We start from the raw sequence: 18,893 nt of genomic DNA, 5'->3' as shown, positions 1-18,893 counted from the left end.
CCTCCATTTTGTATGTTGCATTAGGAGAACATTACATTTTCGATACCTTAAATAGGAGGATTCAGTAAGTGTTATAGGACCGTTACTTCGTTAATCGTATCAGAAATTTGGGTCTTTACATAGCCAGCCTAACTTTCCTGTCTTCTGGACACTCCATCACATTAAAACATTTTTCTAGCTTTTTCATCTAGGACTCTACATCAGCTGGATCAATCGTCCCAGAAAAAGTAGTCGCCCTTAAAGCTTTGAGTCACCCAATCTTGAAGTTTTTCTCGGGATCACTCCTCAACATTCTTATTCCAAGAGTAGCAATTCTTGCCATCACCCGTTCATCTTGGTCATTAATATTCTCTTGTGGATCTTCTGGTCGGAGACTAGTCTCACCTAGTACTTCTTCCTCCATTGCACTTCACCCACCAGGTACCTGTTGAGTTTCAAATTCTTAAACCTTCCACATCGATGCATGACTTTCTATAATGTAATGCATATCAAACACTCACAACATGAACTATAATGCAACTTCTTATCTAATGCAGGATCTTTATGCCCTAATACCAAACTGACACGACCCGTCCCAAAACATCTACTAGTCCTAGAACGAGTCGCGCCGACCACAGACCCCGACTAACTATGGAGTCTACGGTCAACTTTTCCTTAACTTTGACCTGAACTTTGACTAACAAATTCTAAATGGATGTACAATAAATCAATAATCTCAACAGAACAATCATTCTTACATCCATTTTAAACATTCCTTTCTATCAAAATGGTGCAAATAAAATTTCTTACAAACCAACGAAATTTACATACAAAATGATATGTAACTCTTGAACTATTCTGGGTGGCAACCTACTAAGATATTATTTAAAATTTTATATAAATGTTTTAAGATTTGAAATCTTATAAAAACGAAAGTTTTTTTTTTTTATATTTAAAAAACATTTTATCTAAAATAGTTGTTTGGTAAAATAATGATATATAAAAAAACATTAATTTAGGCAAGCAAAGACTCAACCTAAGCCATGTGAATTAATCCTAAGTAACCTACCACTATGCCAACACCATATGATACAACTTAGTATTAATTCTTATCATACAAATCTTTATTTTAAAAAAATGTTTTAAAAAATAAAATAAAACAATAAACTAAAACGAAAAATAATATTAAAATAATAATAATAATAAAATAAAAATAAAATTTAAAACTTATTTTAAAATAAGCAAATCATATTTAAACAAATTTATTTTAAAATATTAAATCATACTTAAACAAATTTATTTTAAAATATATCAAATCATATTTAAACAAATTTATTTTAAAATATATCAAATCATATCTAAACAAATTTATTTTAAAATATATCAAATCATATTTAAACAAATTTATTTTAACAAATTTATTTTAAAATATATCAAATCATATTTAAACAAATTTATTTTAACAAATTTATTTTAAAATATATCAAATCATATTTAAAAAAAATTATTTAATATATATATGTATATATATAATATCAAATTTAAAACAAGCTTATTTAAAACAAATAAAAAAATCAAATCATTTCTAAAACAACTTTTTTCTATACCACGTACTGCAGTGAGGAAATTCTAGGTGTGCCCGCGGGTCTGAAAACTATGAAGGAGCACTCGAGGTCGAAGTCAGGTGGTCGGTGATCCGTGCGTCGGTTGTAGAAGTTTTGCGCCGGACTAGTATGGTGCAGGTTGTCTGAACTTGTGATCACCGGGGGACGCGTGCGGTCTGTGTATCGTCGGGGTCGCCGGCCTGAGTGAAGAAGAAGAGAAGGTGATGGTAGAGAGAAAGAAGGAAGTGAATTCTTCTGTATGGGTGTTCTGTCCGTCCTCTCCTCCCCACTACAGCCCTTCTTAAATACACCTAAAAACTAACGATAAAAAAGAAAAAGGGGGAAGAGAAGAGAGAAAAAGAGGGAGGAGAAGAAGGGGAGGGGATACACGTATGAAGGAAAAAATCAAAGGGGAGAAAAAAACTGTTAAATAAAACAAAATCTCTCTTTTTTAAAAAAAAAAATTTATTTACTTAAAAACAAATCATGTTTATTTATCTATTTTTATTTTAATAATAAAACAAAATCTAAACAAATAATTTTTTTATTTTCTTATTAATAAAATTAACATTTAAATAAATCTAACATTTTAATTTTAGTTAATTTAAACTTTATATTAAAATTAATAATAAAGTAAACCTATGTTATTCTTTAATTAAAATAAACCTCAATAAAATAAAATACAATAATATAAATTAAAAGTAAAAGTAAAAATAAGCCGGACGAAATGTGGTGTCTACAGCTTGCCCCCCTTTGTATATCCTTGCAGAACTAAAATGGTAGACAAAGGCAAAAGACAAAGTATTTGGGGAGGCAAAAATTTTATTCAGACAAGATAGAGATGGACCCAACTGGACACTTGACGGGATCCTGACATGCAAAGAACCTCGTACTTGATATAGGCTTTAACCTCGATCTTGGATCGGGTTTGATTTAATCAACATGATAAGTGCGATGGACCTGGCTTGACACAGGCTTCGACCACAATCTTGGATCGGGTTCGATTTAATCAAATGATAAAATGCAACGGACCTAGCTTTAACAACAGGCTTCGACCTCGACTTGGATCGGGTTCGATTTAACCGAAAGATAAAATGCAACGGACCTGGCTTTAACAACAGGCTTCGACCTCGACTTGGATCGGGTTCGATTTAACCGAATGATAAAATGCAACGGACCTGGCTTTAACACAGGCTTCGACCTCGACTTGGATCGGGTTCGATTTAATCGAAAGATAAAATGCAACGGACCTGGCTTTAACAACAGGCTTCGACCTCGACTTGGACTGGGTTCGATTTAACCAAATGAGAAAATGCAACGGACCTGTCTATAACACAGGCTTCAATCTCGACTTGGATCAGATTCGATTTAACCGAATGATAAAATGCAATGGACCTGGCTTTAACAACGGGCTTCGACCTCGGCTTGGATCGGGTTCGATTTAATCGAATGATAAAATGCAACGGACCCGGCTTTAATAACAGGCTTCGACCTCGACTTGGATCGGGTTCGATTTAACCGAAGATAAATGTTTGATCACAAAAAATACCAAGCTTACGAGCTCGGCTTGGACGGAATGATGACCTTTAAGATGAGCTGGATTTTGCTGAGCAGGAGACTTGCAAGAGAAAACACTCCAAAGCCCAAGTGAGGAAGAATCCGAGTTGTATTCAAGGGAAAAACAATGTTCGCGTACTTTAGATAGAAGCAAATGATTTCTATATATAGGCACCCGACCAGGCCTCAACGGCTCTTTAAGGTAAGTAAGAATTACGGCGTGTTGTCGTGGAGTTTGTTAAAATATGTGGCTAAGCAAGACACTACTAGGTCGGTTCAAACAAAGAATGGGAACGAGACCAAAGGAGACATGGTTGGCTCGGCCATAACGGGCGTTGGCTCGGTAGACAGTGGAAGTACCGAGGTGATAAAATTTTCCTCTTCTAATAAGGATATGCCACCTAAATGTAGGGTTTAGAGTTTCTTTTAAACTTGCTAAGTACATGAGATATGCACTTGACACATGATGATAAGACTAACACCACGTGTTTATACTAATGCGAACTTCCAATGGCAATATGGAGTACTTATCGTAGCGAAATTCTGACATCCGAGCGAGAGGTTAGACCAATCCAATTCATCATAACAAAACAACACTACACTACGTAGGTACTTGTGCAGGTGAGGCACTGGTTGGTCCTAGAAACGCCCGTAGTGACGTGAGGAGTCAACGACTGGAATGCCCAAAGATCATAAAGTATGGGATAGGAATGGATGCGGTGGAATGTTGTACTTATATTAAATTGCGTCTCATTATAAATGAAAGAGCTCCTACCAGAAATAACAAATGAAGATTGGGTACCCTATCGCTAACAATTGAGTGTGGCTTATAAACTAGTTCTAACTCTAAAGGTCGAGGAAAAGCTAAAGGGATCCGCAGGAGGCTCCACGGGAAGTTGCTGCGCGACCTCTAGTGCAACTATCTTATGATGGATGTGTGTATCTACAAATGTGTATTGCCCCAATGTCATGAATGATGCTCCATTTTATTTCGCATTTATTTTTATCACTTGAAAGTGTGTGACAGCATATGATCTGTTTTTTATTTAGCTTAACCAATGAATTTGATCTTCAATGCATGATGTCATCATGTATATGCTTATTGAAAGCTAGAATGCAACATGTATGCATGATACTAATTTTTGTTCTGAGAATGAAATGTGATTATGAATGCACAATGCATGATACTTAAAATTTCATAATCTAACTATGATATGAAAACTTTTTTTTTTTAAGAATATGTATGCAAGTGATGTGAATGCATGATTTGTAAAAATATGGTTGAGAGAAAAAGAAGTTTTTCCATATTTTGCAAAGATATTACTTTTTTGTATATTCTCATCCTTCTTATTAGCAATGATTTAGCAAAGAATCAAATGAGAAAAAGGTAATGTCAATATGGAGGAAACCCGCCAACTCTTTTTCATTTTTCATTTTTCTTTTGTTCCTTTTTTTTTATGAATGCCTTAACCTGATAAAAGATATACACATAAAGGTAATTTCTCAACCATATTAGGTTTGGTAGGGATGATTTTGTAGAGGTATCTCATGTGCCAATTTAGAGAACAATCAAAGGTAACTCATAGCATTGTACATCTTGTTTGATTAAACTGCTTCATAAACTCAACCTTATAATTGACAAGAAAAAGATCGGTTACAAAAAAAAATGAATTTAACATTAGGAGTAATGGAGGATAGAAATCATGATTTTGCAATAAAGCTTGACAATGAATAAAAGTTTGCAGGCTTCCTTTTTAAAGAAAAGGAAACCAAGAATTCATGGATATTTTGTCAAATCTCTGGAACAATAAGAGATTGAAATATATTTTTAAGAGCTTTGGTGAGAGATTAGAGTAGGATCAAATGAATAGAAGAGTAGAAATGACCCAATTTCTTTGGACAAATAACTTTGAGAATTGGTTGCGTAACTCCCCAAGAGTTTATCTCATGTACCTCACTCCTTCTTTGAGCTTAGCTGGAGAAATTTAATGAAATCATCTTTCTAACCACATGTTATTCTTCACGGAAATGTTTTTGTGGTCCACTTTGAAGGTAAAAATCTTTTTAGCCTTAGCTCTGAAGTGTCGTTCTTCACGGCAATATTGTTGCAGTCTACTTATTGAATGTAAATGACTGCTCCTTTTAGCCTTCAATTTAAAAATGAAGTTCTGTATGGAATGTTGTATAACAGCCCACTTTGTGTAGTGAAGGACCTTAAAAATTGAAAGATTTCCTACGAGAGAAATGAGATCTCCTCAGTCTGAAGATGGCCTTTGTCTCATGACCCTGCCCTAGCTTGCAAATGATAGTTTTGCCCCAGTGTAGCAGATGACGGCTTTTGCCCCAATATAGTAATGATCAAATTTGCCCTAGTGTGGAGATTTTCAAAGAAGACCTTGAAGCCTTTGAAATTATTGTTGTAGATTTCTGTTGATTGCCCCAGTCATTGAACTAAAACAGGGTGCAATCATGTATAAAAATGCGTAGTCGCCTTTATTGCTATTCCAAATTATGTCTTTGCTACTGCTCCAGTAAAAATTGCTCTCAGACTAAACTCATCAAAGGAGACTGAGATCTTGAGACTATTTGTCAGGTCGCTAACTTCCCAATTCTCAAAATCACTATCCTCGGTCTTGGAATCACTTTTACTCAAAAGAAGAAAGTAGACGAAGGATTAAGATAGGAGAACAATAGAAAGTGAAAGAAGAAAGTCAGAGTAGGGAAATTTTGAACAACTACAAGTAAAAATTCATGAAGCGGTCAATCATAAGAGCTTAATGTTATTTTATTACTTTCAAAGTTCTTAGGGCAACACTAGGTGGATAATTTTGGACATTTGTCACGCAATTAGATGTGGCAGGCTTGGTAAAAGGCCTTTATGGTAAGTAGGCAAATATGGATATTCATCACAAAAATTGTATGTGATGGGCTGAGCAAATGATTTTTTTTTTGCAGTAAATGGTCAACTCTCAATGTTGACTATATTTACCATATATCGGTAGGCTAGGCTCAAGGTAGATTAGGCTTAAAGCAGACTAGGCTCAAAGTTTTATAGAGAGTGAGTAATTTTGGATTCTCACCTAAAAAAGGCATCATTGCCCCAGTATGATGGTTTACTAGTTTGCACATGAGAAGAAATACGGAGGACCAAGATAAAATTGGTTTGAGTTACGGATTTAGCCCGACAACAAAGTCCGGAAAAATGGTTGAGTTTTGAAAAATATATCTCATTGAGGACCTTGAAGGCATTCGCATTTTCATTTTTTCCATTTTTCATTTCTTTTTTCACTTTTTTTTTTGTTTCCTCCTAGTGACTTACAAATATTGGTTTATGATTCTTGCTAAGGTCTCCACTAACAAGAATTATAAGAGTAGACCATCCAAAAATTTCATTTTTATCGAGAGCCTTTTCAAAGAAAACATTTTTTTTGTTCTTTTATTTTTCAACCAATGATATGATATGAGTGATGCATGAATGAATGTATGACTTTGATTTTATTTATTTTTTTTAAGAAAAATAACTCAATTTCCACACACTCACATTCTTTTTTAAAAGTACTTAGCTCATGGGTGACTAAAGCTTCATTGCCGTTTTAACACTAGCAAGCAATCTCAAAGATGACTTCAAAGAAGAAATAAACTTTATTGAGAATGCAAAGCAATAGGTCAACATTGATTTTGATAATCTTGTACACTCATGATTCTAGTGCTTCATGTGTTGACCATCTTCCTTTGAAAACTTTAGCCATCCTGCCTTCATTAGAACTTGCACTTTATGCTTTAGTGAAGTACAGTTCTCAGTTGAATGACCTACAGCTCCTGCATGGTAATCACAGTGGACTTGCGGGTCATACCACTTTGGATAAGGTGGCTGCAATGGTTCTACATGTACCGGAGCTAGTAGATGGCTTTGAAATAATTGGGATAACAACTCAATATAGGATATTGGGATCGAATGAAAGCTCTCTCGCTTTAGTTGTCTCCGACTACTATGATTGTTAGGTAATGTTTGTGGATCATTCTTCAGAGTCAATGAGTTCATGGGTATCGTAGAAGGACTGTACGCCACAAATCCTTGTTGGTACTTCCCTTTGCGCTTCGAAACTACTGCCTGAACTTTATTTTTCCTTTTAAAATAGCTTCTATTCGTTTCAAGGTGTGCCTCTTTATTAATTAAAGGCACTGGCAGTTGTTCCATTGCTTCTCCCCATCTCTGAGCATATTCTTTCCCTGCAGTCTCTTCAACATTTCCATTGGTAACATTTTCTTTTTCTTTACCTTTTAAAATATTTGAGTGAATGGCCTTTGATGCTTGTCCATCTTTGAATGCAACCTAACAGATTTTAGGAGCTTGTTGGCCTTTCTTGGAAAGCTGAGCTTCATGTGATGAATTATGCTGAGGGAAGCTCTCTATTGACTGACAAGGAGGTGAGTTCACCTTAGGTGATGAATTATTATAAGGTTCGACTAAATTGTTAGGTTGAGAAATGCCCCCAACAATATTTTTTTAAGATATTGAAAATTTCTGTGATTTGTCCCTGAATCTTATCAATGTCTTGTCTCATCTTCTTTAGCTCTACATTCTGCACCTCCATGACCTGTTCTTGAATCTCACCTCTTACTTTCTTTAGCTCAGTATTCAATTCTTCCATGACCCGTTCATGGATTTCGATTCTAAGTTTCTTTAGCTCAGCGTTAAATTCTTCCATGTTATGCTGCTTTATGTACCTTGTATATAAAGAATAGTAAATATGTGGTTCTTGAGCTATTTTTCTAAGAGTTCGTGTTAATTATGATGTAATGGAGAATGCACAGATTTTGATTTTTTAAGATAGAAATTGATATGCATGAGACGATGAGATGCAAATGTTGGATCACCAATTAGGGGAATTATGCGAAACAATGCCTGCGAAAATATTGCTTCCTTTTTTTTAATATATATATTTAGACATACGAATGATGCATTAGAACGATAAATTTTAATTTATGATATAGACATGTAAAATGATGCATACAAAAGATAGATATATTTTTTTTAATTTATGATATGGACATGCAGAATGATGCATGAGCAGGATAAGTTTTTTTTTTTTTTTCTTTGGAGGAGAAAAAAAAAATTATCTAAATATGCTACAAACTGCCCCAAGAATATGATAAATACTTCATGCAAAAACTTAAACAAATATTTAGGAAGAAATAAGGTAAATCATTTTTATTCTTTTTTTTTAAGTGGTTCATTTAAAACCTAATGGTTAAAACTCCAAATCAACCCTAATTTTTTATTAAAAACAATATGCCATGAACGACGGAACAACCCACATAAAATGCAATATGAGTATGGTGTAAAGTTATGTACTAATGCATCCTATAGGATAATGGCCCACAAATCTTTCATATGCTTTGGCAGTATGGTCAACTTGAGTGGAGAATTTCATGCGCCTGCACGGGAAGCGAAATTCCACGAAGGTCACACTACTCAGTCTCCGATCTAATCGTAAAAGGTAAAACCCGGGTAGGAGGCTTGTGAATGTGTGTGAGATGCATGGTGATGCAAAATAAAATAATAATACAATTAAATGAAAAAAAAACAAACAAACAAAAAATGGACCCAAAAACATATTACAATAGGGTAATAAATGACAAACTAAATGGCTTGACTCTCAAAGCTCCACAGTGGAGTCGCCAGGCTGCCGCAACGTCATCGCGACGCGGAGTGGCCGACGTCATCCCTTGAAGGGTCTCTTTCGAGATAAGGGTTTGGAGTCGCCACCAATCATCTACGAGGTGTGATTGGTCACCTAAAAATAAAAACAAGGTCTGCGAAAACAGATCATTGGTTCGGGAGTCGACTGAGCGTAGGGAAGGTGTTAGCACCCTACGACACCCGTTCAAAAACGGTACCACATTTTGTCAAAAATTATCCTATTATGTTATTTGGTCCAAAAAAATATATACTTTTTTATTTTAAATGTCTCATATTATATTAATTCACATTTTATTATAAGATATGAATTAATAGATATGAGTGGCACGAAAGCCATTAGAAAAATTTTGACACCTCGAGAATATTGGAAAGATCCAATTTCTGTCATTGGGATTTTCGAAATAATTATTTAGTAGAAAAGAGAAATTAATAAATAAAAAATAATTTTAGCCTAAGGGCCATCAAGACTTGAACTTGTGATGTGAGAGTCCATCTACAAATTTCTTACCAATGTGCCAACCTACTAAAATATTATTTAAAATTTTATATAAATATTTTAAGATTTGAAATCTTATAAAAAAACATTTTATCTAAAATAGTTGTTTGGTAAAATAATGATATATAAAAAAAAACATTAATTTAGGCAAGCAAAGACTCGAACCTAAGCCATGTGAATTAATCCTAAATAACCTACCACTATGCCAACACCTTATGATACAATTTAGTATTAATTCTTATCGTACAAATCTTTATTTTAAAAAAATGTTTTAAAAAAATTAAAAATAAAACAAATAAAACTAAAACGAAAAATAATAATAATAATAATAAAATAAAAAATAAATATTTAAAACTTATTTTAAAAATAATCAAATCATATTTAAACAAATTTATTTTAAAATATATCAAATCATACTTAAACAAATTTATTTTAAAATATATCAAATCATATTTAAACAAATTTATTTTAACAAATTTATTTTAAATATATCAAATCATATTTAAACAAATTTATTTTAAAATATATCAAACCATATTTAAACAAATTTATTTTAAAATATATCAAATCATATTTAAACAAATTTATTTTAACAAATTTATTTTAAAATATATCAAATAATATTTAAAAAAAATTATTTAAATATATATATATATATATATATATATATATATATATATATATATATATATATAATATCAAATTTAAAACAAGCTTATTTAAAACAAATAAAAAAATCAAATCATTTCTAAAACAACTTTTTTCTATACCATGTACTGCAGTGAGAAAATTCTAGGTGTGCCCGCAGGTCTGAAAACTGTGAAGGAGCACTCGAGGTCGAAGTCAGGTGGTCGGTGATCCGTGCGTCGGTTGTAGAAGTTTTGCGCCGGACTAGTATGGTGCAGGTTGTCTGAACTTGTGATCACCGGGGGACGTGTGCGGTCTGTGTATCGTCGGGGTCGTCGGCTTGAGTGAAGAAGAAGAGAAGGTGATGGTAGAGAGAAAGAAGGAAGTGAATTCTTCTGTATGGGTGTTTTGTCCGTCCTCTCCTCCCCACTACAGCCCTCCTTAAATACACCTAAAAACTAACGATAAAAAAGAAAAAGGGGAAGAGAAGAGAGAAAAAGAGGGAGGAGAAGAAGGGGAGGGGATACACGTATGAAGGAAAAAATCAAAGGGGAGAAAAAAAAACTGTTAAATAAAACAAAATCTCTCTTTTTTTAAATAAAATTATTTACTTAAACGCAAATCATTTCTATTTATCTATTTTTATTTTAATAATAAAATAAAATCTAAAGAAATAATTTTTTTTATTTTCTTATTAATAAAATTAACATTTAAATAAATCTAACATTTTAATTTTAGTTAATTTAAACTTTATATTAAAATTAATAATAAAGTAAACCTATGTTATTCTTTAATTAAAATAAACCTCAATAAAATAAAATATAATAATATAAATTAAAAGTAAAAGTAAAAATAAGTCGGACCAAATGCGGTGTCTACACTTAGTTTTAAGAGGAACGATAACTCTTTAAAATGAGAATTTGTGATACTGATCATTGTTGAATTATGACTTGTTTATTAATTGCCCCATAAAAGTTGTGGAGGTTTACAATCTTAATTATTAACTCATGTTTACTCTAGATTATGACTTATTTTCTAATGATGTTATTTTCTGATAAAGATGAATTTTTTGGCTGAATAGCCTTAATTAAATGTCCATTATGAAATGTGGTCTATCTACTCATTTTTATGTTTTATAAACCACCATCCATTCTAAATTACTACCCTACCCCTCCACTAACATACTTAAACATTTCCCTTTCTTTTTTATTTGAATCTCATATTTTCTCTCCTTCTCTCTCCTCTCATTCTTCATCGTCTCGGTGTTTCCTTCTCTCTTCCCTCTCTCTCCTCTTCTCTCTTTTCAAATTTTCCTGATTTTTACGGATTTCAAACTTTTTTTTTTCTCTTCAAAATTTTCATAATTTTACGGATTTGAAACTTTCTCTTTCTTCAAATTTTCTTAAAATTAAAATGTACAGATTTTTCTTTACCTCTCTTCATTTTCTTTCCCCTGTTTCGTTTTTCTCTTCATATTTCACATGAATCAACGAAAAAAATGAAGTGCTCGGTTCTGTACATAAGGAACTTCATTTTTTTCTAACTATAAAATCAACCAATTGTGGAAGAACTGAAGCTTGATTGTGGGAGATTGAAAAGAGAGAATGAGAAAGAGAAAAGCGAGAGAATAGAGAGAAATAAAACGAGAAGAGAGAGAGAGAAAGAGAGCAAGAAAAAGAGGGAGAACGAGAAAGAGAGCAAGGGCGTGAAAAGGAGAGAGAACAAGAAAGGGGGAGAGAGAGCGAGAAAGAGAGCGAGGGCGCGAAAAGGAGAGAGAACGAGAAAGGGAGAGAGAGCAAGAAAGGGAGCGAGCGAAAAGGAATCCTAATTTTTAAATTCTATTACTGATTTCAATTGAGGTGGAGATTTGATTTCAAAATATTAAATTAGTTTTTATAATTCGATAATTAAACAAATTTATAAAGAGAATAGTTTCAAAAAATTTTAAATAGAATATCTTTTAATAAAAATAATAAATTTGGTTAATTTAAATGAAATCAGAAACAATATTAAATCAATCCAGACTGAATTAAATAAATAAATTTTGAAACAATTTGATCAAATTTAATTTCAAAATATTAGCAAATAATCAAGATCTGTAAATTAAAGATTTTTCGCTCCTTCAGTTTCGTTAACTTTAATCATAAATGATATTCAAATTTAAAATTTAATCCAAATTTATTTTTTTTAATTGGGTTTCTTATCTCTATTTTATTTTCTCCCGTAACTTTTGTTGTGATTGAGGTTCAAATTTAAAGTTTAATTTCTCATCTAAAACGTTTTCTTTTATCTCTCATCTATCCTTCATTCTACAATTAATTTCTTCTCTACCTCTCATAATTTATTTTAATAGTAGATTGCAGGTTTCAAATGGAAATTTTTTCCAATTAATGAGATTTTAAAAACTAATTATCAATGAAGTTTCAAATTTATTAAATATTAAATTAAAAAAATTCTACAACGACTAAAAATAGTGTTTATTTTGTAATTTTGGAATAGGATTTCTTAATCTCCGCTTCAAATTAGTAACAGAATTCAAATAATCGGGATTCTTTTTCTCTCTCTCGCTCTCTCTCTCTTCCTCGCTTTTCTCTCTCTTCTTTTTTCTTTCTCTCTCTCTTTCTCTCTCTCTCTTTTCTCTCCCTCTGTTATCGTTTTCTTTCTCTTCTCTCTCATTCTCTTTCTTCAATCTCGCTTTGATTTTCTCCACAATCGGGGTATTTTCGGGTTAGAAAAAATGAAGTTCCTTATATTGTACAGAACCCAAATAGCGTACTTCATTGGTCAAAGAATACTCAAACGTTTTTTCAAAAAAAAAAAAAAACAAAACAGAGGAGAAGAGAGGTAGAGAAAAATCTAAAAATCTGTTCATTTTAATTTTGAGAAAATTTGAAGAAAGAAAAAATTTGAAATCCATAAAATTCTAAAAATTTTGAAGAAAAAAAGGAGAAGTTTGAAATCCGTAAAAATCTAAAAATTTTGAAAAGAGAGAAGAAGAGAGAGATAAGAGAGAAGAACCACCGAGAGAGATGAGGGAGAGAGAAGAAGATGAAGATGAAGAATGAGAAGAGGGAAAAGGAGAGAGAATATGAGATTCAAATGAAAAAAAAGAGGGGAAAAGTAAAAATTTTAAGTATGTTCGTGAAGGGGTAGGGCAGTAATTTGGAATGGATAGTGATGTCAGCAAATGTTTACAAAACATAAAAATGAGGAGATGGGCCACATTTCATAATGAGCCTTTGAGAAAGGCTATTCAGTCCAAAAACCCGATAAAGTTATTGGTTCTAAATTATTTTTGTGTTTTTATCTTTTATATATGACATTAATATGTCTCATGCATTTAGGGGGAGTTTTTACTTATCATGTCCAAAACTCTATATAATCCATATGTTTAGAGGGAGCGATACTATTATTTTTCTATTTATATTGCATCTTCTTTGTAAGATTGATGATTATTGATTTATTGAAATTTTTATTTTGATTTGAAATTAAGGTTATATGTTTTGATGCATTTACTATATTTATTGATTCTATGTCTCGATGAGTTCTTGAAAGTATTTATATCTCACGATCTTATGTTTGCTCAAAACTGATTGACTCTATTTATTAACGGAGCTTACATGACTTACAATTATCTATTGCTTGATTACTATTTTGAGGGGGAGCTTTTGCTTAGAATTGTTATATTTTGATGATAACAAAAAGGGGAGAAATTGCAGAGAAAAATATAAAGTAAAAGTGCTTAGTATTAATGATTGATAATTTGTTGAAGTGTTTATTAGTGATTTATTCTTTCAATATTATTGCCACTTTATGAATATTTTTCTCGAGTGGTTTGTCATCATAAAAAAAGAGAGATTGTAGCTTTACAAGCTTCAATCATGCCAAATATTTTGATGATAACAGACTTTATTTACTGATGGTTTTAGTATTTCAAAGTATCCATAGCGTAGAGCTTGGAAAGACGAATCCAACACCTTTAGAATCACTTAAATCGGAGTTCAAACAAAGAAGTTATGGTCCAAACAAGTCAGGAGAAAAATCATACGTGGCAAGTGACATGAACAAGTGAACCACTCAAAAGTTGACATGTGGCATCAAGATGACATACTTATACTGACGTGGCATCCAACAATCGAACAAATGAGAAGACAACATGTGGCGCTTTCAATCTCCACAAATCCATTTCCACAAATTTCTCTCAATCTCCTCAATCACTCTCCATCTCCATAATTTCTCAATCTCCACAAATTTATCTAAATCTCCATAAATTTATTTTCTTCTTTTACTTTATCATTTATCTTAATCTACATCATTCATTCTTTGTTGCCCTAAATCCAATGGTCAAAATTCATCATCGAAACTCTATTTAAGCCCATCAATTTCATCTTCTTCAACACACCAATTATCCAAGCAAAAACTACATTTCTCTCTTCAATTATTTTGCTCTCAAATTTTCATTCTCTCCACACAAAATTTGTCTATATATTTTTTTTTGTGAGTGATACATTAAAGTGTAGCTTTTTTAGCTATTGCTTTAGTGCTGAATTTGTAAATCTACCTTAGTGAGGTGTTTTATTTGTATTGCTTATTTTACATTTTGGGTTTGTATTAGGGTGTGGGTACACCTTGGGTTGTGAGAAAACACAATTGGTTATATCTTTAACCAGTTAAAAGGATCATGTGTTTCTCTTTAACCTAAGACAAAAAGAGGGTCGATCGGTTTGGTTCTCACCTGTAAGAGAGTCGGCGTAGTAAAAATATCCAAGAAGGAGTCTTGGAGAGTGGAGTAGGAATTTCCAAACCACTATAAAAATTTATGGTGTCATCTCTCTCTCTACTCGTTTTAATTTGTGCATTTTAATTTCGTTTGATTTTTGTTTATGTTAATCTTTTTTCTAAAATTGAAAAGTCGATATGCAACCCTATTCACCCTCCTCTAGTATTGCCATACAATCTTACACTATCCACTTACTTGATATTGTTCTTAGGTCGTTGATGAACCGTTTAAATTTGATGTTACAGAACTACTTCAGATGTAAGGATGGCTCATATGTATGCATGCAATCCGATAGTTCATTGCCTTCGAGAGTGGCGGCCGAGTACGATTGGGACAGGAGGGACAAGATCATCATGAGTTACACTAACGACACTCATAAAGACTACCCTTTGAGGTGGAGGGAAGTGGATGTCGTATATCTCCCCTTCAACATCGGGAGGCAACCATTGGGTTATGGTTTGTATCGACTTCGAGGAAGGCAAGATCGTGGTATGAGACTCCCTAAAGTCATAACCACAGATGCAGCTATGGAAGATCACTTGAAGTTAATGTGCACTATCATCCTCGTAATGCTTTACAAGTGCGATGTTAAGAAAGTCCGGACCAATCTACAGACCAATCCATAGTGGATTCGACGAGTTACGTCAGCACCATAGCAGATTGGCAGTGGTGATTGTGGTATTTTCTGCGTCAAGTATTGTGAGTATGATATAACCGGGTTCGCATTGGATACCTTAAGACAAGCTAGGATACCGTACTTTAAGAGACAACTTGCTTTTCAACTTTGGGCGAGTAGGCCTATTTGTTTACATTCCCGTAGAATATTTGCGTTATTTTGTAATCAAATTCAATTTAAACTCAATTCGTGCTTTTCAACTTGCTTCACACATTCTTGATTGTTTTGAATGATAATAATCGAAACGTCGTACCTTAAGTTCATAATAAATCAACTAAAATTTTAAATAATACATAAGGTACTTTGAATGCATGAATGAACAAGATTTTGAAATGATAAAAGTTTTCGGGCAAGGTCATTAGATTCATGAGCGAGGTCGTGTTACAATTCTATATTACATACGAAGCGACTTCCCAGGTGAGGTTGTGTAAACCTCGGTCGGGGTTTTCGGCAGAACTGAAAAAAAAAAGGCGAAGATTTTGGCAGCATTTCCTTTGCATGCAAAATGAACCTGGAAAATATATAATTCGGATTTCAACCAAATCATAATCACTAATATTTACATAGCATACATAATTCAGATTCCAACAAAATAAAATTCAGTAACAAATATATCAATCTATTTGGTTTCAGTTGTTCAAAGAGGTTGCCTGCACGTCTTGCGATTGTGTCCGATGTTTCCACATCGGCCGCATTTTTGTACCTGGCAGACTTGCACACTAATGTTTCAAAGCACTGCCCCAATAATGGCATGAGAGCATAAAATCTCGTAATAGTCAAATTGTTTGCACTTGCAGGTCTTACTATTTAGGTTGACACGTATCTTGCTCGTACCATCGTGCACTTCGAATTCAATCCGATCAATTGGTTTGACATGATGATATCGAGCTTGTTTTGCCGCTTTTTGAAGAATATTCTCTGCATATTCAGTAAGCACTGTTCCTCGACTAGAGGCGGCTGTCCACCTCTCGTAAAATCATTTTTGTAGGATAGCTTGACAGTTTTCAAATAGAACTGTTATTGGTAAAGCACGAGCATGAACGAGTACTGCATTCATGGACTCAGCGAGATTCGAGGTCATTTGGTTATACCTCTTTCTCGGTTAATATACGCGGGCCCACTTATCGAAGTTTATGTCTTCCAAATATTTTTGGACTCTAGGGAATCTGGCTAGTTGGCCCCAATAGTACTAAAATTTTGATTCCTTAAACATCTTTGCTGCTTTATAGAAAAGTTTATTCATTCCCTCATTTTTAAACTTCCCATTCAATTTCATCGCTACATGATGCATACAGGTGACGTGCGCTACATCAGGAAGCACTGTTGCCACGGAGTTCGTTAAAGTTTGATGCAGTCAGATACAAAAACTAAACCATTTACGTTACCTATACAAATCCTAACTCTCTCCAAAAACCATGTCCAGACTCATTAGATTCCTTATCAACAATCCCGAATGCAAGATGGTAAATTTAATTGTTACCATCTAATGAGGATGCTATAAGTATGACGCCCTTGTACTTTCCCCCTCCAAATGCTCCATCGATCATTAGTATCGGCCGTATGCAACTTCCAAAACCCCTAATCGAGCCTTCTAAGGCCATGAATGCGTACTTGAAGTATGTGTTGTCCTTCAACTTCATTTGAAAATTAATTCCTTGATTCACAGCCTTCAGAGCCTCCCCATACTTATGTAGGGTAGTATATGACTCTTTAGGCGATCCCATCAATAGGCCTAGTGCGACTTCTTTCGCCCGCCATGCCTTTTCGTATCAGATATTCACACCATAGTTCTTTTGTACATCATTAACAATATCTTTAGGTTTGTAACAACGACTGACCTCTTCAAAGTTCGACTTTATCGGTTGACCCAAGGCCACCCAACTACCAGCTTGTCGATGGTCGTGCATCAGTGTCTCTCGTTCGCAACTGTGCTTCTCAAAAAACGTAGAGATGAGGAATGTATACGAACCTTTAATTATTCTTGCATGCAGGGCCCATTCCTCTTTTGTACATGCAATAGTTAACAATCTCGTAGTAGATTTCTTAACTCGATACTCGAATATTTTTTTGATAGTAAAAACAACCAATTTAAATCATAATTCATCCTTAGACCGAAAAACACTGCCAACTGCAATGTCATCAACCGAGTCATCATCATTACCAATTGTATCGCTATGTTTTAAGGATGCATGCACACCCTCTGCACAAGGTGCATTCCTACTTACAAACTGTACTTCCACAACAAGTGTTCTTAACGATGGATCACCATCACAAACGGGTTCCTCAGCTTCATTATCATCCTCATTCTCAGTGTCTGAGTAATCATCATCCTCAAGATCATCTTCGAGAGCATCCCAAAACATCATGTACTCATACTCCTCATCATCCTCATCTCCAACCTCATCCCACTAACCGAAATATTCTTGTTCATCGTTGCCTAAATTTCATGGTACAACATTGTCCGTTAATGGAGTCATTAATTGTATAGAAGATGAGGGATGAACAGTACGTAGGGAGGAGTGCATATGATTCAATGGAACGGGAGAAGGAACATTTTGTCCTACTTGACATGGAAATGAAGAGAATGCTTCAGTTTGGGGATATAAGGGTACATCGTGTGAGTTGCTACCACTACCTTGTCTTTCCTTTGGTACAACATATACATACAAGGGTACTTGAGAGGGATGTGGAGGGCCCATAAGGAAAAAACTAAAGCTAGTATCATCAAAGATATAATAGTTCGACACTTGGTACTGGAACTCGAATTTGTAGATACATTGTAAAACAATATTGAAAAGGTCCTAATTTATTCAAGTAAACCTAAAGATCGCATTTACGAGGTCTCTATATGTTATGCCTTCATCAACATCTAAACCACCCATAACTCCACATTCGTATACCGTGCTTGCCTGATGCCACTGGCCCCATAGCTAACAAAAAGGCGAAGCATTCTATTATGAAAATCACAAAGCACAAGTGCAAGACAATTATAGATGAAAAACAAACCAACGATAAAAGAAAAAAAACCTCTGGCAAGGGCCTATTTTCCTGCCCAGGTGATTAAAATCCACAACCACGCTCGGGGAAGAGGTCGTGTCAACTTTTCTTATTCGTTACATTTGACCCTGGGTGAAAACTATAAAACCCCGCCCGGGGTTCATCAAATCATTTGAACCTCGATCGAGAAACAACAAATCCCGCACGAGAATGATAGTGAACCTTCACAAAATCATGCAGAAATATAAAATTGGGTTTAAAATTACAAAAACCCGCACCATAACCTTACTAATAAAGGCAAACCAAACGACGAGCCAAATAAAAAACAGCTTTTGAAATGTAGCCTATTAAGCAAGGTTCTTAAGAAAATGAAGAAAGCAACAAAATTGACTACCTGTTTCACAACCTTCAAACTTCCAAAGAGAATATTAGAGACTTTTTAAATTTTAAGGATAAGGACTTTTGTTCCAATG

Source organism: Momordica charantia (assembly GCF_013281855.1).
Source record: "Momordica charantia cultivar OHB3-1 chromosome 9 unlocalized genomic scaffold, Mcharantia_2.0 BLBB01000009.1, whole genome shotgun sequence".
Classification (NCBI taxonomy): Eukaryota; Viridiplantae; Streptophyta; class Magnoliopsida; order Cucurbitales; family Cucurbitaceae; genus Momordica; species Momordica charantia.
This window is presented reverse-complemented; position numbering follows the sequence as displayed.